Source organism: Monodelphis domestica, chromosome 7 (genome assembly GCF_027887165.1).
Source record: "Monodelphis domestica isolate mMonDom1 chromosome 7, mMonDom1.pri, whole genome shotgun sequence".
In the NCBI taxonomy this organism is placed as follows: domain Eukaryota; kingdom Metazoa; phylum Chordata; class Mammalia; order Didelphimorphia; family Didelphidae; genus Monodelphis; species Monodelphis domestica.
Genome location: NC_077233.1, coordinates 160,977,540 through 161,003,779, shown reverse-complemented (window position 1 = coordinate 161,003,779; position 26,240 = coordinate 160,977,540). Strand labels below are relative to the sequence as shown.

The following is a 26,240-nucleotide window of genomic DNA, read 5'->3' as shown; positions in this document are numbered from 1 at the left end:
ACAGTGAAGTTTAAATTTGAACCTACAGGTAATAAGGAGCCATTGAAAATTGTTAAGGGGAGAACTGGCAGCTAGGTGGCCAACTGGATAGATCTCTAGGCTTAAAATTAGAAAGTCCTGATTCTGAATCCTGCACCATTTACTTATTATATGTGTGACCCTGGTCAAGTCACTTTCTTTTACTCATTTTCTTTATCTGTAAAATAATGGTATTGGACTTGATAATAAGATATGTTTTATCCTGAAATCTATGCTACCAAGAGTGACAATCAGATCGACATTTAAGGAAAGCCCTTTTGGAAAGCAAGGCTGAGTTTGATTGGATAAGAAGGGGTAGGGAGACAAATTGGGAGGTTGTTGCAATAACATAGGCAAAAGGTGATAGTGGCTTGAACTAAGATGGTATTGCTTTGCATAGGGGGAAAAGGGTTGGTTGAAAGAGGTTATACAGAAATTGAAACAAGATTTGGCCATTTTTAGGGTTCGTGAGTGTGAGGAGACAAGGATAATACCAAGATTAAGAACCTAAGTGACTGGAAGAGTGCTGGTACCTTTGACAAGAACAGAGAAATTTTGTTAAAAGATAAAATGTACTCTTTCGGAGCACATTTAATTTGAGATGTTTCTGAAATATCAAGTTTGAAATGTTTTATAGGAAATTGGTGATGCAGAACTAAAACACAGGGGAGAGATAGGGTCCAAATATATAATTATGATTCATTGCATAGAGATAATAATGCAACTCATGGGCAATGAAGAGGTTTCTGAGAAAGAAAGTATGTAGGGAAAAAAGTGGGCTCCAGAGATAAGGCTTTGGAGAATATTCACTATTGTGTGATGTGATGACTAGCAAATGCAGGTGAGGACAGGCTAGACGAGCAAGAGAAAGACACAGAGAAAGTAGAGTCTCAGAAACACAGAGAGTGTCTTCAAGGGGAAGGTGGTCAACAGTATCAGGTGTGAAAGAGTTCAAGAAGAATGAGGCTTGAGAAAAGACAACAACTTTTACAATTGAGGGATTGTTGTTTAAATTGGAGAGAATTTTGACTGAACAAGGTTGTAAGGATTGCGACATGAGTAAGAGGAAAGGAAGTGGAATTAGAGAACTTTTTCAAGGAGTTTTGCTGACAAAAGAAGGAGAAGATGGAGAGCTATAAGACAATAATTGCTTTGAGGGGATGGTAGGGTTCAGTGAAGGTGTGTTTTTTTAAGGGAGGGTAAAACCAGGTCATGTTTTAAGGTAGTAGGGAAGGAATCAGTAGAATTTATTATTGAAACTCCAAAACATAATTTTGACTATGATATTTTATGTGAAAAAAATTTTAATTCTTTTCAACTTGTTTTAAAAATATTTAACCTTTTCTAGCTGCGTGGCCCGAGGCAAGTCACTTAACCCCAATTACCTAGCCCTTTCTATGATTCTAAGAAGGAAAGTAAGGGTTTAAAAAATAATCTTTCAAAAATAAAATGATGCTCTTGGATGGAGCAAGTCTTTTCAGGTCATAGATCAGAGAAGTCTTCCTGGACAGGTGGGTGTAGATGGATTTCAAAGTGCAAGAATAAGAATGTGGATTGGTGACATCATAGACATTTTGAAAATAGTACCTTCATAATGCTCCCCATTCATTAAATACTGTAAGATATGACAAAAATATAATGGTCACTCCTAAATTCTGCTATATTTTTTCCATTTAGGGCATTGGTCAAGCTGTAAACCTCAAGCATATTCTGCCCAATACCTAAGTAAATTTGTACTATGGTGTGTTTTTTAATGGAATTCATAAAACAAAAGTCTAATCAGCAAAAGCCTCTAGTATACACTGATTTCCAGATTAGCTTCATTAGCTTTACTTCCTTTGGAATCTTCTAGTTTCCTTTTTATGTATATAACTGGTGTGTATTGTAGGAAATTTCCCCTTTACAATCTCATCTATATGCTTCATTCAAAGTAAAATAAACCCATTTACTTGAAATACTATAAGTATTCTTTAAGAACGCCACTTTGTAAAAAAAAATTTTTTTAAAGGAAGCCACTTCATAAAAATGTTTAAAATTATTGTGCTGTGTTCAAATGATGTTTTAAGTACTTGAAAAGAAACAACAAATAATAAGTCTAAAATAAATAGAAACAGTCTGCCACACATCTTTGTTATAGCCAGTTTATATAATGCAGAACTTAGAAGTAATTTTAAATATTTGTATATTAAACTAACTTTTCCTGAGAAGAGAAAATGGGAGTTATAGATTTAGAAATGAACATTGAGAAAGAAACAGAAGAGATCAATAATAACAACAAAAGATTTTAAGTTAATTGCTCAAATATAGAAAACTCCAAAATAAGGGATAGTACAGTGACTTAGTCAGAGGGGATAGGAAAATGTATAGGGAGAGACTTGGCTCTGGATACAGAGGGAAGTATAAGCAAACAAATAACTCATTCTCCAAATAATCAAGTTGTGTCTAAAAAAAATGTAAAATCACATTTAATCAGCAAAAGTTCTGACCTCTAGATTGTTTTCAGTCACTACATTTATTCATGAAGCAGTAAAGCTGTTAGAAGTAATGGACCGTTGACTGGAGGACCAAAATTAGATCATGATACAAGGATTGATGTTTTCAAAGAAAAAGCTATTGGTAACTTGGTTTTTATATTTCTTTGACTTTTGCACTAACTGATATCTTTTCTTAAGCTTTACTAAACAAATGTAATGTAAAACTAGTAAAAAGTCTATTATTCCTATTATTTAAATAGATAGTTTTTTAATAGAAAGGACAATATTGACTAGTTTATAGAATTTAGATATGGATATAGTTTATAGTATATAGTTTATGGTACAATGCAAAGAATGCTGGACTTGGAGTCAAGAACTTACTTCAAATCTGGCCTCAGACTCACTAGCTATGTAATCCTGGAAAAAATTACTTAACCTTTATCTATCTAGGGATAATAATAATACCTATCTTACAGAGTTGTGAGGATCAATGAAGTAATATTTGGAAAATGCTTAGTACTGTGTCTGAACATAGTAGGCACTTAATATGCGTATTTCCATCCTCCCTAAATAAGATGAGTGTTAGATCTCTAAATCAAAGGAGTCTAAGCCTTTCTTTACTCAAGGAGTCACCTGCCAGGGGCTACCAAAAGTGTAGAATTAGTGTGTTAAAAGAACTAACTTGCTTCTGCATATTGATAAAATGACAAAGAATGACAAAAACATCTCCAAAGCCTTTTAGTGGCTTGTATTTGCCTTCTAAATCAGTACCAAACTCCTGTTTGGAAAAAATATATATCATTTGGCCCTATAAGAGATAATCATACTCATCCTTATATCTACATTCTACCTTCCACACTAATCATCTGATTGACCATATTGCCTGTTGGACCACAATCTGCTTTTATTTGATAATTCTGTCTCCTAGACACAGAGGAAGTCATCTCAATGCCTTTTGTACATTTTATGGTTGAAAATTTTATAGCCTTGATGCATAATGGCTAACTCAAATAGACATAATTTTCTATCATCCTAGAGCATCTAACTTTAGCTTATTGTCAGAATGCCTATTAGTGTTTTACATAGTATACCATGTAATTTGTATGCAAATTACTTTAAAGACCTACTTGCAAATTGGGAACAATAATTAATAAATTAATTTACCTATCATGTTTACACTGCAATTGTCAATTCCCTAGAGCAGTCTACATATCCTTAAGAGAAAGTGAGTTTTTCTTTCACATGTATGAGCTCCACATTTCTTATCCAACCACTCTGCTTCTGTTATTCAATTTTTAATATAATGATCATTTTCTGAAATGTTCAGGGTCTTAGATAGGCTAATTACATAATTATCCTTTAGAAAAGAACTTCAAACACACTAATTTATGAATTTGCTAATAACTTCTCTTTATTTTTGGACATTAACCCAAATAGCCTATAGAACACATCAAATCTTAGCTATAACTTTTACTATCTTTTATCATCTTGCATCCTACTACAACTCCTTTCGGCAAGGATCTAAAGTTTTTGTTACAATCACTTGTAGAAATGATTATTTGCTATTGAAACTGATGACAAATAAGGATGATATTCAATACTTTTAGAAAAACTTTGCAAATGGCATCAGTAGTATATTAGACATAAAATTTGATGTGCAAATAATTAAGATAAAATCAATGAAAATGAGGACAAATTTAAGATATTTGTATTTTATATTAAAATATTATCATGATCAAAGAGATATGATTTCATTGGCCAGATAGAAAGCCTTACCTCTATACTAAACTAAGTTGTCTTGAAGCATACTTGATGAGCCCACCTCTCAGAAAACAAGCCACATATTGGCCAATTCTTTTGTTAATTAACCTTATCAAAATTAATTAGGTTGGTATTGGGACAAAAATTATCCTGGTTTCATATTCAGAACTTTCCAAATTGGAATAAAATGGCAGAAAACTCAATTTCCTTGACATAGCCTATGAGAATTCAGAATCACTTCTATACTGTGATGAAATATTGGTGCAAGGCTTCAAATATATAAAGAATAGCAAACTATTTAAGAAGTTTAAAAATAAATGAATAAGAATTCCAGTTTATACTATAGAAATTAATCAAAGATTGATCTCCTGAGAGTCAAAAATTATTGCTTTGGCAAGAAGCCCATAATTAAGCAAATTCCCCTTTCCCCCTAGCTAGACATGTTGGCTATCCCCTAGATATGATTTTAGAAGAGGAAGACTAGCAAAAAGGAATGAGAGAGAAAAATTAGGGAGTGAAAAATGCTCATGGGTTAATGCATAAATCTAGCAAATCGAGAGACTAAATATAATGCTAATAAGAATGACCTAGGCCATTCAGCTATATCTAGCATTTTCTAGCTTAGTTTGGAGGAAAGAATGCCATAGCTGAGTCAGGAAATGCTTCCTAGTTTCAAATCCTGCCTTTAACACATATTAACTAGTTGTGGAATCACAGACAAGTCCTTCAAGCTTCCTAAACTTCAATGTCATCATCTGTAAAATAGGATAGAAAAATCTGTGCACTTAAATTCTTTTCTTCTTCTTCTTCTTCTTCTTCTTCTTCTTCTTCTTCTTCTTCTTCTTCTTCTTCTTCTTCTTCTTCTTCTTCTTCTTCTTCTTCTTCTTCTTCTTCTTCTTCTTCTTCTTCTTCTTCTTCTTTCTTCTTCTTCTTCTTCTTCTTCTTTCTTCTTCTTCTTCTTCTTCTTCTTCTTCTTCTTCTTCTTCTTCTTCTTCTTCTTCTTCTTCTTCTTCTTCTTCTTCTTCTTCTTCTTCTTCTTCTTTTATTCTTCCCTTTCTCTAGTCTGTTGCTGTCTATATTCTCTCTTTGTCTCTGTCTCTCCATCTCCCTTTTTTCTTTCCTCTCTCTTCTTTCTCTCTCTTTGTCTATGTGTATGTGTCTCCCTCTCAGTCTCTTCCCACTCTCTGTCCCTCTTTTGCTGGTATCATCAAAATTGGGAAATTCCTACAAGGAAAGTTGCCATTTCAATGCAAATCAGCAATTACTCCACAATTTTAAGCCTGAGACCTTGAGAAGTTGAATGGCTTACATAGAGTTCCATGGACAGTCTGTTTCAGAGACAATATCTGAACCCCATTCTTTTTAACTCTAACATTGGCTTCCTAACTATTAATCCTTGTTACCATCTCTAACAAATAGAAGTATATTAAATGACTGCCTTTAAGGTTTTCAAAGTCTATATGACTACTTGTCCAGTGTATTTCATTGATAAATTTTTTTTGGGGGGATGAGTTAGAACACTGAGGTCCCTTATCACTCTGATGTGTAATTCCCTGATTACTTCTTGGGATAGTGCAAAGAAGGCTGGTGTTACACTTTCAGATTTCTTGTGCTACCATTTTACTCATCATTGCAGTTCTGTGAAAAGTCCAAATGATCCAAACTTGGCAATGTCTATCATTTGGCCAAAAGAATACTCAATTAATCTACTGGAAATAAAATAAATTCATGTAGCAAATTTGCCAGATTATTCTTCTCATCATCCTCAACATTTTGTTTCTTTATCATTGGGAAAATATGACCAGGATTTATTTTTTTCCCAATAACTACACCATTCCTAATAGAAGAGAGGTCACTGTAGTTTAATGCTTCCTTGCACAGGGTATAATGATATCCCAGAGCTAAGCAACTAGGCAGGCAAATAGAGGACCTTGATCTGAGTGTGACCAGTCAGAGAAAGGAGACTTAATTAAGCTGGCATATTTGTTTCAGTCTAAGAGTTGTCCTATACAAGTGAACTAGTTTCAAGAGAAGGAGGCATGTGAATGAATGTACAGAATAAAGAAGACTGCTTTTGCCTCAGAAGCTAAAATGAAATCTTGGTAGATAGGAGATCAATGTAGAGTAACACTAGTATGGAATCAATTCACTTGCTTGTTATCCCAAGGTAGGATAAAGAAAAAAATACTTTAAAAAATAGTGAGGTTAAAAGAGTTGTTGGCTTACAGAGCTATCATCCACTAAAGATAGAAACAGCCCATATCATGACTTTTTGCATAATAGAATATACAGAAGTTTTTTGTTTTTTTTTGCAGCTTTTCTGGGTGCTATCTTGGGAAACAGGAGCCCATCAGATGAACATACTAGTATTAAAGAGAAACTGTATCTTTACATTTTAATTTGCCTGTCCACTTATGGCTCAGAAAGACTGTTGCTCATAAAAAGGAAGGTCATGGATTAATTTTTAGAGTGAGATTTGTATATGAAGCTATGAAATTCTGTTACCTATATTTTTCAAAAATATATCAAACTTAATAATTAGTAATAAAATCATGGTATACCCTTCTGAATCACATAATTTGAATACTTTATTGATCTGAATTTTTTTTATTTCTACATTATATTCCTCCATTCCCTTCGAAAGAAATCATCTCTGATGAACAGAGATGTATAGTCAAGTAAGTGGCACAGTGGATAGAGTGCAAGGCCTAGGTCAAATATGGCCTCAGTTACATCCTATACATGTGACCCTGGGCAAGTCACGTAACCCTGTTTGCCACATTTTCCTCATCTGTAAAATGAGCTAGAGAAGAAAATAACAAACTAGTATCTTTACCAAGAAAATATCAAATGAGGTCACAAAGATTCAGAGATGACTGAAAAATGACTGTATAACAATAACATTTTCAAGTAAAACAAATAAATATATTGACTCTGTGTAGAAATATGTCTTATTTTGTTTTCTACTCCATTATTTCTCTGCCACAAGTGGGAGGCATACTTCTATATCTTTGTTTCAAAGTATTCCCTGTTTTGATCCAAAGTATTTCAAAGCTTTTTTTATTGCATTTACATGATTGTCACTTAAATTTTCTCTCCTGGTTCTGCTTATATGATTCTTCATCAGTTAACATCTTCCCAAATTTTTATTTCTGAATTTGTGAAATTTGTAATTTTTTAGAGTGAAATATAATTCTATTATATTCACACATCATTTTATTAAGCCATTTTCCAATTGATGGATACCCATTTTATTCCAACTCTCTACTACAAAAAAGAAGTGCCACATCGATTAATGTTAAGTATTGAATTTGGGAAATAAGACTATTGAGGAAGAAGATCAAGTATTAGAGCATCCAGAGATTGATTTGCCTTGGAGTATCCTGGCCACTGAGCTTCTTCAAAAAAGAATGCTTTAAGTTAGTTGGGAGATAAAGCACACAAATGCTACAAACCTTTACAAATTTTGAGTGGGAGGGAGATGGGAGGAGGGGAGGGAAAGAATATGAATCATGTAACCATGGAAATTTTTTTCTTAATTAATTAAATTTAAATTAATTAAATTTTTAAAAAGTGATAAAATTTTTAAAATTTAAAAAACTTTACAATTTTGGCAAGGGTCTCAAAGGCAACAATTTCCAGTGGAATGTGGAAAATAATCTTTTGTTCTACCTTTGGCATATGTGTCTCAGATTGCAAGTCTGTATCATATAGTTGAATGGATAAAGCAATGGAGTCAGAGGATCTGGGTTCAAAGACTACCATTGATACTTAATACTTATGTGACCTTTGGCCAATAATTTAACCTGTCCATACCTCTGTTTCCTTATTTGCTAAATGAGTTTTAGAATAGATGACCTCTTAAGTCTTTTACCAACTCTAGATCTATAATACTTATTATTCATGTAACTACCAAAAACTACCATTGTTTGCCTATAGCAGTTAACCAAACTTAAGGTATTATTTGTAAAAAGAAATGTAGACTTGGGTTTATAAACACAGACTTTAAATAATATGAAATGTCATACTATTTTTACTAAATACTATTCTCTTAGCATATTTCTCAATACCAAATTTTGAACCCTATAAATTAATGGGATTTTTTTCTTCTTTTTATACATGGATATTATGGACAAAATTTAATTGAACTGTTATAGTCTTCCTTGATACAAATGGCTGTCATAGGTCTCTTTATATTATGTGCTATGACTCTTTAAGCCTCTCAGTTGCTCAATAATAAAACCTGAAGTGAACTATTGGAACTTCTCTATGACGTTTTCCAGGGAGTTCCTGTCACTCATCCACAGAGACAAAATTATACTTACTACATAGTAAAAGCCACTAGTAAAATTAGAAAATCAAATTCACATAGAGAAAATGTATGCTTGTCACTGCTCACTTATCTGCAATACCCAAATATTTACTAGGTTTATTTTCCCACATCTTCATTGAATAAATTGGGTGAGGGATCCATTGCAATAAAAGCTATTTTTTTAAAGTATTTTGTTTCTTTTATCTCTAGTTCTTTGTACTGTAGACTATTTTCCCCCCTCTGTCTTTTATCATATCCCACTGGTACTGCTCTGAATACTTATGAGTCAGTCTCCAAAAGAAAGCCAATCTTATTTTCTATAGTAATTAACCTAATAGGCACTCATTTGTGATGTTTAAAATGTATGAGAATGAAGAGTTCACATCATATAAGAAACTCACATATGTATTTGTATATATTTACCCACACATGCACACACAACAGATCCCCTGGGCAATGATGAAAGCAAGGCTGATAGAAAGACTTGGTCTTTGATCATTTCTGACAAAAAAGAGAAAGAAAGAAAGAAAGAAAGAAAGAAAGAAAGAAAGAAAGAAAGAAAGAAAGAAAGAAAGAAAGAAAGAAAGAAAGAAAGAAAGAAAGAAAGAAAGAAAGAAAGAAAGAAAGAAAGAAAGATGGATAGAAAGAAAGATAGGTAGAAAGAAAGAAAGATGGATAGAAAGAAAGAAAGATAGATAGAAAGAAAGAAAGAGTAGACCTGCCTCAGAATCACAGAATGACATGCTCATGACAGACTCCTTTAGAATTTATGGTAAAGTTGCATCTCATGTCCAGCAATGGAGCCCACCTAACAACCCTGATAGAGGAGAGTATCGAAAGGCGTTTTTTATGAAATACCTGAAATAATCAATTGCTTCTAAAATGGGAGAGTAGACATGAGGACGGTTTTTCAGGGATTAGTCTCTTGGGAAGGAAAACACTTTTAAAGTGGAATTCGGTTAATATGACTCAAAATCAAACAATTCCTAATGAAACAGGGAATCTTCTCTGAAAGAGAAATGATATATTTAGAAGATTCAAAAAGGAAATAGTAAAAATGATACAATAGAATGAAATGAATCAGAGGTAAGAGAATCTTTCGAGTGAAAATAACCTCTACAAGTCCCTCAAGCCAAGACACTTAATCCAAAAATCATTCCCTTGACTTAGAATACCCAGAGAGCAGTTTCAATAAGTTTGACTCTGAAGTATGAGATGATGGTGATCATAGAATATAGACATTGGGAAGTGCATGCTCAAGAAAATATGTCAGATCCTGTCATTAATATTAGGTTAAGGCGAATATGTGAAATTATATGATTTCTCTTCTTGTCAAAGTCATAGGGTTGTAAATTTAGAACTGGGAAGAATTTCAGAGGTTATCTAGTTCATCCCCCTCAATTTATAAATGAAGAAACCAAGGCCAAGAGAATCTAGATGACCTGTCCAAGGTCACATAGTTAGTAAGTGGCAGAAATGGGATAAACACACATATATCTGTATATACATACATACATACATACATACACACAGAGAGTAGACTAGAGGTCCTTTCAAAATTTCAAATTGAATTCTTCACAATCTTGCTTGAGGCTGTCTAATAATCCTTTGGATTATTAGGTTACTCAGCCCCAGTTTATAAGAACTTTTTTGGTCACAGAATAAGCATTTTATCTCTAGTTTTTGTACAATTGAATAAGCTGCTTCACATTCTCAAAATGCTCTCTTCCACTGATATTATTGCTGTTGAGTCATTTTTCAGTATGTCCAATTCCTTGGGGTTTTTCTTGGTAAGGTACTGAAGTGGTTTGCCATTTACTTCTTTAGCTCATTTTACAGATGAGGAAAATGAGGGTTAAATGGCTTGCCCCTGGTCACACAGCTAGTAAGTGTCTGAATCCGAATTTGAACCCAGGAAGATAAGTCTTCCTAATTCTAAGCCCAGTGCTCCATTCACTGTGTCACTCCTGCCTCATCTCTGCCATTTCTTTCCCAAACTTAGCTTTGAGTTCGATGGCAAACTTATCTGATTTCCTTTCTTGCTAAGAATCTCTCCTTTCTCAAAATATTTTGATTTTATTTACCTTTCTAACTGCTCTGTTCCCTCAACAGAACATAAGCTCCTTGAGAGCTAAATTTATAAACAAATTCTCAATGCATTGAATTAGATGCTCATTTTCTGAACTAAATAGTTATTAACAGGGAGGTGTATGTGTATGTGTATGTGTATATGTGTATGTGTGTATGTGTGTTTTTCATTTTTGCTGGCCTTTTGATAGATTGTCCCAATTCCCCACATGAAGAAGACTTTGATAAGTCATGTTTGAGTAGGATTCGGCGCATAGACATTGCTGACTTGAATGATTATAGCTTTGCAAAATTTCAATGAGACAAGATTCTGTTGACAAATTCTAGGAAAATGTACTCACAGTGGTTATTGAGAGGACTGGCATTAAACCATTACTGGGTGAAGTAGAGGAAGAAGCACCATTGTTTATCAAACATGGATGCAAAACCAGATCTTTCTTAGAGGATTAATCTCTTTGTTGTCAAACGATTTAAATGTGGAAGGACCTAGATTTCCTTATAGAATGTTAGACCTAGAAGGAACTTTAGAGTCTGCTTCTCACCTATTCTTCTCATTTTACACATGAGGAAACAGAGACTCCAAGTCAACTCAGAATTCTGTTCCCTACTCTCTTCACATTTGCACCCATCAATATCTTTTTTTAATCAACAGAATAGATCCAAGGATGTGGATTCAAGTCATCTGTATCAATGAATATATTCACGTAGAATATACACGTAGAATTTACAAATAGGATTCTTCACAATTTTTAAGGTAGTGGACAATGGGTACTATTAGGAATGGCCACCAAAATCTAAACATTTTACCTAATTCAATACAAGGCCCAAGAGCCAGAAAATCATGCCAGGAAGGCTAAAAGAAAATTAAAGATGAAATTCTTGGCTTAGAATTTTCTCCTTACTGCAAAGAAAAGCTTGAAGAACAGCAACAAAGAAGATGCCAAGCAGACAAGTTGTCCTTCTGTAATTGCCAGTCTTGTGTTCTTTTCCTCCTAATTCAGAGGACAGGACCATTTTCCTCTTCTCAGGAAAAACAGAAGAAAGAAGATGGAATTCATTGGCTTTGTTACTTTTGTTTCCATATAGGGCCATTTGCAAATGCTTACTGGCTTGCTGATTTTGTAGACAGACTCAACAAAATGGAGTCCTCTTTGATGACAGAAATCCCAGACTACATTTTGAGTCCCATTTTATGTGGATTTTGAGGCTATATTTTCAATGACGATTCTTCTTTTTTCATATTTGAAAATTTCTTAATCCATTTCAGCAAACAAGTATTTGAATGTTTGTAAATGGCATGCTAAGAAATCTATATAGTCTGTATTTAGCACTTCTCTATTAAAGGTTTTAGAGGTCTCTACCTACTGTATTTTATTTATTTATTTGTTTGTTTATTTATTTACTTACTTATTCACTTACTTATTTTTGAAACCCTTACCTTCAGCCTTGGAATCAATACTGTGTATTGGTTCCAAGGCAGAAGAGTGGTAAAGGCTAGGCAATGAGGGTCAAGTGACTTCCCCAGGGTCACATAGCTGGGTACCTACTGTATTTAAAAAAAAAAAAACTTAGTTAACTTTTCTTTTCATCAGATGAAGAATTTCAGCAGATTATTATATATAATCTTCTTGAGGGCATAGACTATTTCATTTTTGTTTTTTTGTGTTCTTAGCACCTTATAGTGTATAGTCCACAGCAAGCACTTAATTCATGATTATTCAATAAGTAAGTTAATAAATGAATGTCAAATAACCAAGTATTCTAGCAGAAGCACTAATACTCACATCATCCCTGAATCTAATTGTAAAATATTACCTATATAATATATAGCTACACACACACACACACTCACATAAACACACACATATTTTTCCTCCTTGGGAAACCTAAACATTTGCCAAAATTCATGCCTCAATTACTTTTAGATAACCAGAAGAAGAATCCTTTAGATTCACATAAGACAACTGGTAGATTCTGACAAAACTGAATGATAATTTAGTTTTTAATGAATAGGTAGAATGAGATTTTGTTTTCCTTTATAAACAGAGCTCTAAAATTTACTCATAAGAATTGAAGAGAGATCCCAGACTTCTGTGTTTTTGAGCCATTTTTAATATACTTATTACCAAATCACTTTTTTTGTTTTGTTTAATTTTGAATAATCTCTTGTTTTAAGGGTAGAATTAGAATATTTTGGGTAACAGGGTAAATGTTTCCAACTATGAGAATAGAAGCTGAAAACTGGCAAATTTATGACTTGTCTTTTTAAAAAGACATATGTAATATTAGAATACAACCTGTTTAGAAATTGGTCAGGATAGGCAGTAAGCTGTACAGTGAGCTGTTTATTCTACAGACAGTTCTGCATTCATGCATGCCCACACAGACAGACCATTGCATATATTCTGTACTCGGCTCATCTCTATGCACAGTGATTCTGAGCAGACAAAGGTGGTTTTATATTCTTTCAAGTGAATGTACCAACCAATATTATGATTCTATTTCTAGCAGTTCCCTGAAAATTGGGTCTGTAAACTTATGAGGGTCAATGACCCTTCAGAACCTTTACCCCATTCCCCCCATTTCCCCTCCAGCTAGACTTTTGAATCAGTGAGGAACTTGGAACTGAAATCAATTTGCTTATTGTCTCCAATAACTAGTGCTTCTTCTTTCCCTTAAAGAAAAAAAAATTTAATCTCTTTTAAAGAATGCAGGAACAATATTGTTGCTTAAGGGACTGGGCAGTGTAAAGATTACAAGTGGTATAATTCAGTTGGATATGAAAGTACTCAGACCCCAAGATGCTTTAAATAAAAAATAAAAACCAGGTGGTAAGGTCTTTGCATTATGGGGATGACTCCAAAACCCTACCTCAAGCATTTGCATATTGAGGTTTGGGAGAGTACCAAGATTGGAGTCCCTCTTGCTTCATATGATTCCCTGCCCACAAAAGAGCTTGTGCAAAACGAGCCCTATAATTCAATGCAGGCTGAATGCTGACCAAACCCTCCAAAATGTTAAATAAAAATGAATATCTTGGGTATGGGGGAAAGGAGGATTATCTTCTCCAAAATGCTTGGAATAGAGCCTAAGAAAATCAGTTGAGAAAGCCAAAACCTCATCTCCAGGGTCGGTGCCCAACACTTTCTGATGTGGAAGAAAATGAAGTCAGTTCTATTAAAGAGCCTTCAGTGTTTGTACCGATTTCTCCTCAATGTGGGGATGTTAAACTAATATTTATTGCCCAGCTACAGGGCCTCAGGAATCTGAAAATGTTTTCACCTCCACTGGGATAAGTTATAGGCTTTTCCTGAATGCCAATTTTCCCCTGTTTGGAGCAGTGCTGTGAGAGAATGGCATGTCCTGACTGAAAATGAACTGTTCTGAGAGTGAACAGAAAATGATCTCTTCAGAGGGAGCCGATGCTAGATGCTCGGAGGCCTGGACATTAGTGACCTGGAGAAGGAGCAACTTCTGCCGTGGTCAGGTTATCAATGAAGGGCAGCCCATGGGATTAGCCCCTTTCTCTGAAATTTTCCACCTCTTCCCCAGCAGCCTCTCCACAACCTACGAAGTACCCTCTCTCAGCCAGTTTTTTCTGTCATTAAATACTGTGTTCCAAGATTGAATATAAGTTGAATATAAGCTACTTGAGGGTAGAAACTGTTTAGATTGTTTTGGGGTTTTTTTTGGCTTATATATGTGTCCTCATTCTTAACACAGTGGCATACAGTAAGGACGTAATAATATTCTATCTGCCTCCCCCATCTCTGTCTCTTTTGGTCTCTCTTCCTTTACCTCTCTCTTTCTCTCTCTCTCTCTCTCTCTCTCTCTCTCTCTCTCTCTCTCTCTCTCTCTCTCTCTCTCTCTCTCTCTCTCTCTCTCTCTCTCTCTCTCTCTCCCTTTCTCCCTCCCCTACTTCCCCTCTCTTCTTTCCTTTGTCCCTCTTCTGTCTCTCATGCTCTCACCATGACTCTGCCTCTCATTGTTCTATGCTCCTGCCTGGCAGTGTTAGAGTGATGAAGCTGGTTTTGCTCTCTGGAGACTTGGTGGTAAGCTGGATTTGGCTGGTTCTTAGAAAAAATTGTGGTCACCTAACTCCTGCTGATTAGGTGATTCCCTGATGAAATGATGGGGGCCAGCAGTGGGGTGTAGAAATACTAATTATATGAAGAGCCACAGGAATCTATTCAGCTGTCCTAGAGTTTTAAATGGTAAGAATCCCCCTTTCGCCACTTACCGCAAACCCTCTAACATTACTGCCAAAACAAAAATCCTAGAATCACAGGACTCCTAAGGACCTTGATGGGCCATCAAGTACATCCCATTGGTCTGAGCATAACTGAAAGATGACTGTCCCAGAAAGATTTTGTTACCTACCAAATTGCCTAAAAGTCCCTACAAAAAACATTATATTAGTTCTCGCATTCAATATATTCCAGTATTTTGTAACCAATACAGTTAATTTTTTAAATAGCTGGCTTTCATAAAGTTCTGTAACATTTGCGGAGTCCTTTAAACACATTGTTTTGCTTGAGCTTCACAATAAACCTTTTAGGTTGGTACTATAAATATTATTCCTCCATTTTACAAATAAAGAAAATAACTTTTAGAGAGGTTCAGTAATTTACCTATAGACACACATCTAATAAATGTTAGAGGTAGGATGCTACCTCTAATTCAAGTCTTCTTAATTCCAAATTGAGCACTCTCTCCTTTACAAAGTGCTATTGTTAGAGCAGGGCTTCTTAACCTCTGTCCCATTAACTTGTTTTTAAAAAATACTTTAGTAACTGTTTTCAATATAATCAATTTCCTTTATAATAATATATATTTAATTTGTGCTCTTAAAGACATTATTCTAAGGAATTCAGCAGTTTTATAAAGGGATCTGTGAGAGAAAAGATCAAGAATCTTTTCTCTGGAGGCTGTATTGGGTAGTACAATGGTATTAAATATACTGCAAAGGGCTGCATGTGGCTCACAACACTTCTGAGTGTCGCCCCAAATAGATTAAAGTATAATTGGGAAATATTTAACATAATAAATTAAAATACAATAAAATATGCATAATATTAAAAATTTTAAACTAAATCTATTTATTTAAACTTTAAACTAAATTAAAAAATTAAACAAAATAAAATTTAAAATTAAATATGCAGCCAACAAGGATCTTAATGTATAGTTGTTTAGTGGCCCTTCTTTTCATTTGAGTATGACATCATTGGTGCAATGACTAGAGTCCTGGTCTTAGAGTCAGGAAGACCTAGACTTAAATCCTGCCTCAGACAGCTATGTATATCTTGTAAAGTCATTTACTCTCTCTGGGTCTTAGTTTCCTCTTCTGTAAAATAAATGAGTTGGACTAAATAGCCTCAAAGATCCATTTTACACAAAATCAATCACCCTATATGACTCATTTGCTGTATAGGAATCAACCAACAAACATATAATAAGCACTTACCACATATCAGACTATTCTGTGTGATGAGGATGAAAAAAACATAAACAAAGCAGTATCTACCCTCAAGAAACTTATAATCTAAAGGAAGAAACAAACTATTTACATTATATATTGCTTATACACACACACACACACACACACACACATATATGGTTTCTTTTGAGAGGTGATTTTGGAGCAAAAACACTAGCAAGAATCACAATTTCTTAGTTTGAATAATAGGAACCTAATTAAAAATTAAAACTACAACCTACACTATGTAAGAGACAATTTTTCATAGTATATAGAAGGTTGGTTTTAGAATCAAGAAAACTGAATTCAAGTCTTCTCCTTTACATATATTTAATGCCATGGAATCATCGATAGGTTAGTCACTTAACTTCCCAGTGACCAGGGAAACTAAATCTGAAAGTTATAGAAGAATTGCTGACCTGTATTGACAGAAGGAGTCTTCACACTAAGAAATCACAGACCACTATCAGAAAAATTAGTGATAACATAAGAAATATCATGGTAATAAGCAAATATGTTGTAAAGCCTGAACAGAAGTCCCTACCCTGGAGGAGTCTATTTTGGGGGCATTGTGGAGTGTAGCATACACAGAGAAATTAAAAATACCTTGAGAAAGAGGGAGAGCATTTCCAGTTTCTGGTGATCATTACTGTTCACCAGAAGAAGCTGTCTAAATGAAGTCAACCTCTGGAAGTGTTTTGGCATCTCTTTATAGTATTTCTTTTTGCCCAGTTGGGCTATATACCTGGAAGAGCAGCTGTTTGGGTATCTTGCACTCATTTATCCTCTGCCTAGTCCAATCCATTGGGACTGTACCATGGTAGGCTTTGATGCCAATTATGGTGAACTGATCACATCCTAGGGTCTTTATGGGTGAATCATTCTATTATTTACTTAAAAATAATAGCTGTCACATGCTTTTGAAACTGTACTTTCATGACTTCATTTGATTCCCACAAGTCTTTGAGGCATAAGATAAGTATCACAGTTGTTGGGGTTTTTTAATTATGCTTTGGTCTGGACCTCTGATTTACTTGGCTAAAGAAACTCTCTGTGTGATAATTCTAAAGTCCTATTGCAGGATAGACCCTTTTTTTGTAACTTAGAGCCTACAGTGTCATCTGGGTAAATCATTGATTGATTGGTTGATGGAGAATTTAAATGGCTTGTCCATATCATTGAATCAGTCAATCAATAAACATTTATTAAGCACCTACTATATGCCAGACATTATTCTAACTACACTATAAAAAAAAAAGCAATCCCTGTCCTTAAAGAGCTCAGAATCGAATGGGGAAGACATCAATAAAACACCAATGTACAAAGGAGCTAGGTATAAGATAACTGGGAAATAATCAACACAGAGAAACTGCTATAAACAAGAGGGGTTGAGAAAGACTTCTTTTAGATGGTGGGATTTTACCTTGGAACTTGGAGGGAAACAGGGCAGCAGAGATGAGAATTAAGAGTGTCTTGGGCATGGGGCACAACCAGAAACTAAAAGTGCCCTAAGAGGACAAATAGAGTCTCTTGGGCAAGATCACTGGATTGGAGAATTCATGGAGGACCATGAGATGAAAGAAGACTGGAAAGGTCGGGAATGAGGGTAGGGTTAGGGAATGAACGAGGGGCTTTGAGCACCAAGGGGAGGACTTTGTATTTGATTGAGGAGGTGGGAGGTGAAACTGGAACCCAGGTCTTCCTAACTCTGAGGCTACAATCCACTCAGTTTCTCAGTAATATAATAATTACCTATTACAGATGAAATAACTGGTCAAGGTGATGAATCACGTATGGTCAAAAGTGAGATCTGAACCTAGATTTTTAAGCTTCCAAGTCCAGCACCCTATCTACTACACCATCCTTACTTTTATAGGTAACAGTGAAATTGAGCCCAATGACTCAAGGAAGGAGCACATACATCACACACACACACGCAAACACACACACACATCACATCACATCACATCACATCACATCACATCACATCACATCACATCACATCACATCACATCACAGAAATGGAAAGTTATATTCAAAACCAGCTTCAATGTCCTGGCTTTCCAGTCCACCCTGGCACTCAGTCTTTGGGGTCAGAACTCGTCCCTATCTCCTCTTCTGGCCACAAGTGATGGGCAGTTTTCCTGGAGTGATTGTGCTATCACATAAATCCCTGGATAATCTCTGGCTCGCAGATCTTTTCTTGAGTGTGGGATTCAGCAGTTTATTATGAAAGGCCCTCATTATCATATGGATGCATAGCACAGAAAATGCTCCTTAACCACCAACTCTCTTATGAGCTAAGGGGATTTCTGAAAGCCTAAGTTGTCCTGTAAGACTGGTTTCTTCCTGCCAACTCTGGAGGAAAAAAGAAAAAAGAACTTTTTAAAAAGGAAGAGAAAACTGAACCTCTACAAATGCCAGAAAGATTGCACTTGAGGCACAGATGGAAAGGTTTGTTGTTGTTTCTCTTTGCACACACCCTATGCTGCATTAATGCTATGGATGTTCTAGGTTTCATTTTTATAAGGAGGGAAAAACAATCCACCCAAACTCTAATTTTGTTATCATCCTTGTCCCTCGATAGCAATGATACAGAAAAGTAGTTTAAAATGTTTAACTTTTAGAATAACCTTCTTTCTGAAATGTCCTTTAGGAAAAGCTGTATTGATGCAATAATATAACTTTCTATCATCTTACCTTCTTTTTTTTCCCTTTCCTCATTGCTGGCGATAGAGAAGGGGGAAAAAAATCAGACAGTCCAAATAGGGAGAAAGAACATGGAATAGAAGATAGAGGGCCAATTTTGGAGCCAGGAAGACTCAACTCTGGCCCATCCTGTCTGTGTGACAAGTCCCTCTGAGCATCCCCCTCCCCTAAATCTCTACAACTATATAAATTAAAATAGAATTGCCAGACCAGTAGAAGGAGTTCCCACACCAAAAATTCTCTACAGGGATGAAATCACAAGAAAGGACAAACTCCCCCTAATAAAAATTCCAAGTGGGACAAAGAAGATCCATCTACTATCTCCTACTTGGTGCTTCTCCATGTTTTAATGAAACCCTCATGGCACACTCCCCCACAGTCAATTACTTGAATCCAGCCTTTACATTAAAAATATAGATTGTTAGTTACACAAAAGGGAATTTGCCTGATTTCTCGGCATAAAAAACCCTATGTCATAAAAAATGTCCTTTCCCTAATCAAAATATCACCTGAATGAAGTCATCATGTTTAGGCTGATTGCATTTCCCCCCATATATGTGCAGCTGCATTTGCCTCTCCATAAATGTCATTTGATTATGAGAAAATAAACAGGAAGGGACTCAAAGGGAGTCAGTACAGGGCCTGCTTGTTTACCTGCTGCAGCTTTCTTAGCCGAAGAACAAATGTCATGCAAATGGTGCACCAGCAATGAGCTGCCAATCACAGAGACTTGGCATTCATGATGATTTGCTAAATCATTTAAAGAGACATGCTTTACTAAATGAAAAAATATCAGCAGCAAGGGCCTGTGTTTAAACACGGGGCTGAGTTATTATCCCAGTAGGCCGGGATGAAATGAAGACATCTTCCAATTAAAGCTTGTAGATGAACCCAGACAAACCACCCCCACCCCCAACCTCCTTTTTCTTTCTTTTTTTTTCATAAAGACAGGCAGATTATGATTGGGAAAGAACAGCGACAGAGGCTTTCATTACAAGCTGATTATGGTGATATAATTCCCAGCGCTGTGTGTCTGCAGGCCCAACTTCACATTTGAAGGTTTTTAATATAATTTCCTTAGGGTGAAATGCTGAAGATTTATTAAACTTTATGAAGGGCTTACAGATCCAATTTAAGAGGACATATCATAGGGCAAAACTGACAGACGATAAAATACATTCCAAGTATACATATTATATATACACACTATATATCTCTCCCTCCCTCTCTAATATAGATATACATTTCTACATGTTACACACACACATACACACATATGAACTGAGCTGTGAAACCATTTAAAATTATTCTTGTGAAAATTAAAATGAAAAGCCATTTCTACCAGTCTATTAGCCTTATTTCTCCATGGAAGGTTTCTGCATGCCTTTTAGAGAAGGTAAAGATTCAAGCCACAAAGGAAATGCTTGGAGTGGTTACCTAATGCTACTTAAAAAAATAAAATCATCCAAATAACAATGAGGTCATTGATTCATACTCAATGACAAAGAACACTTTTGGGGGAGCAATAAAACACTCAACTCTCTTCTTTCCAATATGCCGCCATAAAGTCATAATGCTGATACAGGTGCAGGTCTGGTCTCATGTGCGGGTAATCAATGCATAGTTAATCACAGACTGAGCCAGCCCAGCAAACCTGGTTTTCAGGGTCTGAGTTATTCTTCAGTACTGTGCCCTATAAACAAACACATGGAAAAAGGGAGAGCTGTTCTGAAAGTTGAGGTCGGTGTCTTGTGGTTTTTCCTTGGTCTTTGGGATGTTTAAAAAGCATAGGTGTAGGTCATTTTTCTGTTAGTCTTAAACCAGGGTTGTGTGGGGCCAAGCTTATGTTATAAATTTAGGTAAGAACTTTAGTGGTGAAAAGTGGTACTGGATATCCCTTTGCTCATGCCAATACAGAATATTTACGAGTGACACATTTTGTTCCTTCAACATTCACCTTCCCCAAAATCAGTCATGATTTGAAGATTCTGTGAAGGCTTACACAAATGAACTTTGATTCTGATCTCCCAAACTAGTCTGGTCTGGGATTTACTATTTTTTTCCTTCCTTCCTTCCTTCCTTCCTTCCTTCCTTCCTTCCTTCCTTCCTTCTTCCTTCCTTCCTTCCTTCCTTCCTTCCTTCCTTCCTTCCTTCCTTCCTTCCTTCCTTCCTTCCTTCCTTCCTTTCTTTCTTTTTCTTTCTTTCTTTCTTTCTTTCTTTCTTTCTTTTCTTTCTTTCTTTCTTTCATTATTTCTTTCTTTCTTTTTCTTTCTTTCTTTCTTTCTTTCTTTCTTTCTTTCTTTTCTTTCTTTCTTTCTTTCTTTCTTCTTTCTTTCTTTCCTTATCTTTCTTCTTCTTCCTTCTTCCTTTCTTCCTTTCTTCCTTCCTTCCTTCCTTCCTTCCTTCCTTCCTTTCTTTCTTTCACTCAATCTTCTCTTTCTTTCAGGCTTTCTCTCTCTTTCTTTCTTTGAGATTTTCTTATGCAACAAATTCTTTAATTCAGTACAAATCATGGGAGAACTCAGAATATCTTATAACAGTGGTCTGCTAGGCCTGAAAAATTCTATCTGTTCACCTGGAAATTTACTGGTCTTGCCTTAATCAGGTAGTTGCATTGGGGGGGGGGTTGGAGTTATTCAGAATTGAAACAATTAGAAGTCAAGAACGATTACCATAATCTATATTTATGTGTATGTATACAACATATATGTACATGCATGTATACACACAGATACCCCTTCCATAATGTGGAAGTTAGGGACATAATGGTCCTGCAATGTAGAAAATCTGCATAAAATATTTTGGCCTTCAAGCTTCATAACAGAGAAAATATTAATTTTTTCAAAATTTTTTCTTTTATTAGGTGTTTATAGCACCGTATTATAAAATCTGATTTTCTAAACTTTTTCTGTGTCATCTGCTGTTTCCACACAACTCCCCCAAATTCCCATTTAATTTCTTATGCCTGCTTTTAATATATAGAAACACTGATGGGGAAAGCCTCAATGTAGAAGGAATACCTGCATATAGTTATCTACATAGATAAGTCTATATAAATAGCTATAGCCACAACTATAGATATAGATGCAACTTTAGAACCATCTGTGGTATATAGTAGGTGCTACATAAATATCTGCTATTTTATCACATTTAAACCATTCTATATATGTTTCCAAATTAAACTAGTTACAATATTCTCATTGCCCTATTCAAAATGACTTTCATAAACAGTTTTGGAATAGACTCTAGTGAGATAGAGAAGACTCAAGGGAGTTTAGTTTTTCCTGAGAGGACTAGTATTACTTGTAAGGAACCCATTGAATTTGTGAAAACCCCCTTCTTCCTCTTCAATAAGAAAATGTTTTCCCTTCGTTTTAGGTTTGTTACATTCTCATGGCTTTACTTAGAAACAGGGGTTAGTTACCTATTGTGGGAATTCAAGATTTAGCAAATGACTGCCAGTCATTCATTCAAAATTAATCAATTAAGAGTAGTGTGCTAATTATTACAGAGATGCAAGGATTAGATAAAACAGCATATCTGTCCTTACCTAGCTTACAAGTACAAACAATTCTACTTCAATAATGAAAGGTTCTGCCATTTGGCCATATCAGCACTCTTTCCCAGGCATAGATCACCCCATTTGTATGTCTTAGGCGACAGTTGTTCAAAGCGATTGTGGATGAAAAATTCATTCTTCTGTAGCCACCGTCAGCTATAGTGTGCCTTCCCAAACTTAGCTAGGCTGTTAAACATGTAATTTATCACTGAGCTCATATACAAGACATTTTCAGCTTGATGGGACCTCCCACAACTTGAACTACACTGGCACAGCCTTTCAGCACCCAGGATCACTTCTATACCTATTCACATATTTCATCAGCATCACTTTTGAAAGGGCAGTCAAGCACAATGGGTTTGTCACTGATTCCCAATCTCTGCAGCCTCTCTCTTCTTCATTTGTGGCTGGCTCCATTACTGGGTCCTTGAGCTGATGCTGGTCAGCTGGGGTGATTCCCCAGTGAGGATAACTCCATGACTACAAATCATTCTCTAAGGGGCTAAGATGTTACCATAGTATGGAAGAGACATACTCCTACTATTTAGCACCATAGTTCTTGAAATTCCACCATTATACTTCCTATTTACACATATCAGTCTCATTGTAAATACAAAACATTTACTAAAAAAAAGGCAAAAGCAAGAATAATATAAAAATATGATATAATAATATATATTAAAGAATAATCAAAATATAAATATATATTAATAACAATATTCAAATGTTAGTAGTATATATTTTTATATATTAGAATAAAAATTATTAATTATTTATAAACCTGGATCATACTATGTCTATAGAGGGTAGAAGGCATAAACTTACAGATACTTATCAGTGAAGCATCCAGTATATGAATCCACATACCTGGGGAAAACTGTGATTCTATACAATAGGCCTTTATGACATTTGTCTCTTTCTGGTACAGAATGTGACACATGTAGGAATATAGTTAGGGATAAGTCTGGTTTCTAGGGTTAGTTGCAAGAAGGGAGTTTTGAGATAAGCCCTGGGAAATGATTCAGGGTAAGAAAGGAATTGTGGGAGTCTAAAACTGAAAATAACTGAACTAAACTTCCATCTTGGATTTCATCTCTCTGCCTACATTTCCATCAAGCTGAAGATGGGGGTTTGCTCTAAAACATTCTTCCTGGATAGCCAAGATTTTGTGGAGAAATCTTTGACATCTAGGTAGAGGATTATTTGGAGGAAACCAATTTTCCCTGAGTCTAAATATCATCTTCTAGTGGTTCAGCTGCCAGAATTCCTCTTGGCTAAGGTAATCCAAAGCTTTCCATCTATAACTTTGGGTTATATCATCATCAACATCAACCAAACCCAAGGGTTTTTACCTTTCTTTATTAATTACTGGTGGGAAGATTAGAATAAGTCAGATAGCTTGGGAATGGGTTTTAGGCAAGATAGGGTGCTGTAGGCAGGACCAGAGAAGAAACAGAAGGCTCCCCTTAAGCAGGGGACTTTGAAGTTGAGTGGAAGTAGTTTGAAGAGTATTAGAGCCATACCTACCAGTTTCCTTCATTCCTTTTATTAAAATATACTTTGTTTCCATAAGCAAAGGGTTTGGTGCTTAAATGGTCTTGAGGAATTCATAGGTGGGTTTTAATATCTAACATCCCTCTGGATAGTTGTCTAGGACAGTCTAGGACAGTCTAAGACAATGTCATCTGGTGAACAGAATTGTTCTTATTCTGGCTTCTCTACTCTCCTGCTTTTCATAGACCCCTAAAGCAGCTTTTACCATTTTTGCCCAACTACAACTTTTGGTTTGTGATCTTAAAAAAGGCTTGATCCCTTGTTTAGGTGCTAAGGCAACAGGACACTATTTCAGTGAAAAGCAGTTTCTCTAAATCTAGGTACTGCAAAGTTTTTCAGATCCTCTTTCCACTTTTAAGGTTTTTTTTTTTTAATTCTTAAACCATAGAGGTCAGCCAGGTAAGAATTTATTAAGCACTGTTATGAGTGCCAAGCACTTTGAAAAACAAACAAACAAGAAAACTCCTTATTTTAAGAAACTCATATTCTATTGAAGGAGGTAAATTGAAAATAATGATGTACATGCAAGATAAATACAATGTAAATGGGAAGTAATCTTAATGGGAAAGAAAAGAGGGAAAAAACAGGAAAGGCCTCTTGTAGTCAGTGAATTTTTTTAAACCCTTACCTTCTGTCTTAGAATCAATACTGAGTATTGGTTCTAAGGTAGAAGATTGGTAAGGCCTAGGCAATAAGCATTAAATGGTGTTCCCAAAGTCACATACCTAGGAAGTGTTTGAGGTCATATTTGAACCCAGGTCCTTCTGACTCTAAGCTTGGCATTGTATCCTCTGTACTACCTATCTGCCCTACAGTTGGTGAAATTTGAGGAGACTTGAAGGAAGTCAAAGAATCCAGGAGGTAGACGTGAGGTGGGATAGAGAGCATTCCTGACATAAGAGACAGGCAGTAAAAAAAAATCCTGGTCATAAAATTGATTGTGGAGTGTGAAGAACAGCAAGAAAGGATGTGGCATTATTAGATTGTAAGTATATAGAAGGGAGTAAATTGTAAGGAGATGGGAAAGGTGGGAAGGCTCCAGGTTGCGATCCCTTTAAAAGTGAAACAGAGGATTTCATGTTCCAGTCTCTGAAAGATGACCAAGTGTGAGGGGGGTTCTGTATGACATCAGAGCTGTGCTTTAGGAAAATCACCTTGGAAACTGAGAGGAATATGTGGGAGAGAGTTTAGGCAATGAAGACTGACCATTAGAATAATAGTCCAGGCATTTAATGGAGAACCTGTATCAGGATGGTAACTTTGTAAGAAGAGAGAAGGGAATGCATACAAGAGATGTAAAGGTAAAAACAGCAATATTTTGCAACAGATAGGATATTTGTGTTAAGTGCAAGTGAAGAGTCAAAGATAATACCATTCTATGTTTGGATGCCTGAGAGAAGATGTCTCTCTCAATAGTATTAGGGAAATTCAGAAGAGGGAAGGGACAGGATTCACATTTTTTGTGTGATATAACAACATAATAAAGCAAAAAGTTAATCCTTTAATAAGAGAATCAGTTTAGCTTGATGAAGGTGTACTGACACTTTAGTGCAAGGTTAAATGCCATAGTTACTCTGAGAGTCTTTACTCTCTTTCAAGCTATAATAGAGAACACAAACAATTTTCTCTACTAGCTTTTCACATGAAGAAGCTTGCTGTTTATGTCAATCAGCTCCCAACATCCAAGCTTTCCTCCGATCAGACAAGTTCCCTGCATCAGCTATAGAGCTTCTCTATCTTTAGTCAGCTAGTTTCCATTTCTGGCAGGCCTTAGTTCTATCAGCTTCTCAATTCCATTGATTTCTTAGTTCTCTCTTCTGAAGCATGGCATCTTCTCTTGTCAACTTCCCTATATGTTTTCAAGTAGCTTCTGATCTTCTCTAATCCCCCAAATCATATCTTCCTCGTGTCCCAAACCACCACTATCTTAAATTGTAAAGCTCCAAATCCACCTTTTTTTTGTCAGATGTGACAAAAATTATTAATGTTCAATAGTCTAATAGTCTCCAGACAGTTCTTTGATTTAGAGCTCCCCAGCAATAAATTTCTAATCCCTAGAACAGTCCTTTGTAATAGCTGCTGGGCAACAAGGAACTGAGTTCATCCTGATAAGTCTTTCAAGAAGTATAAATAGTATGATAAAATAATGCTTTTCCTCACAGTAAAACAAGACCAGATATGGCACTTAATATGCATCATTGAAAACAATTTTAAACATAGGGTTAGTTTAAGATTTATCAGCAAATCAAAAATAATAATTAAAAACTAAATATTCAAATCATGTGATAA

The 26,240-nt window shown here is 35.5% G+C and overlaps 1 long non-coding RNA gene across 1 annotated transcript in view; it reads left to right on the top strand.

Moving 5' to 3' along the window:
• The first annotated feature begins 23,393 nt into the window (after positions 1-23,393).
• LOC103106381 (uncharacterized) overlaps positions 23,394-26,240 on the top strand; it is a 30,811-nt gene continuing 27,964 nt past the window's right edge. Inside the window, exon 1 of the long non-coding RNA XR_470233.2 lies at positions 23,394-23,676. This is a non-coding gene — a long non-coding RNA (uncharacterized LOC103106381). The remainder of the gene's footprint in view (positions 23,677-26,240) is intronic.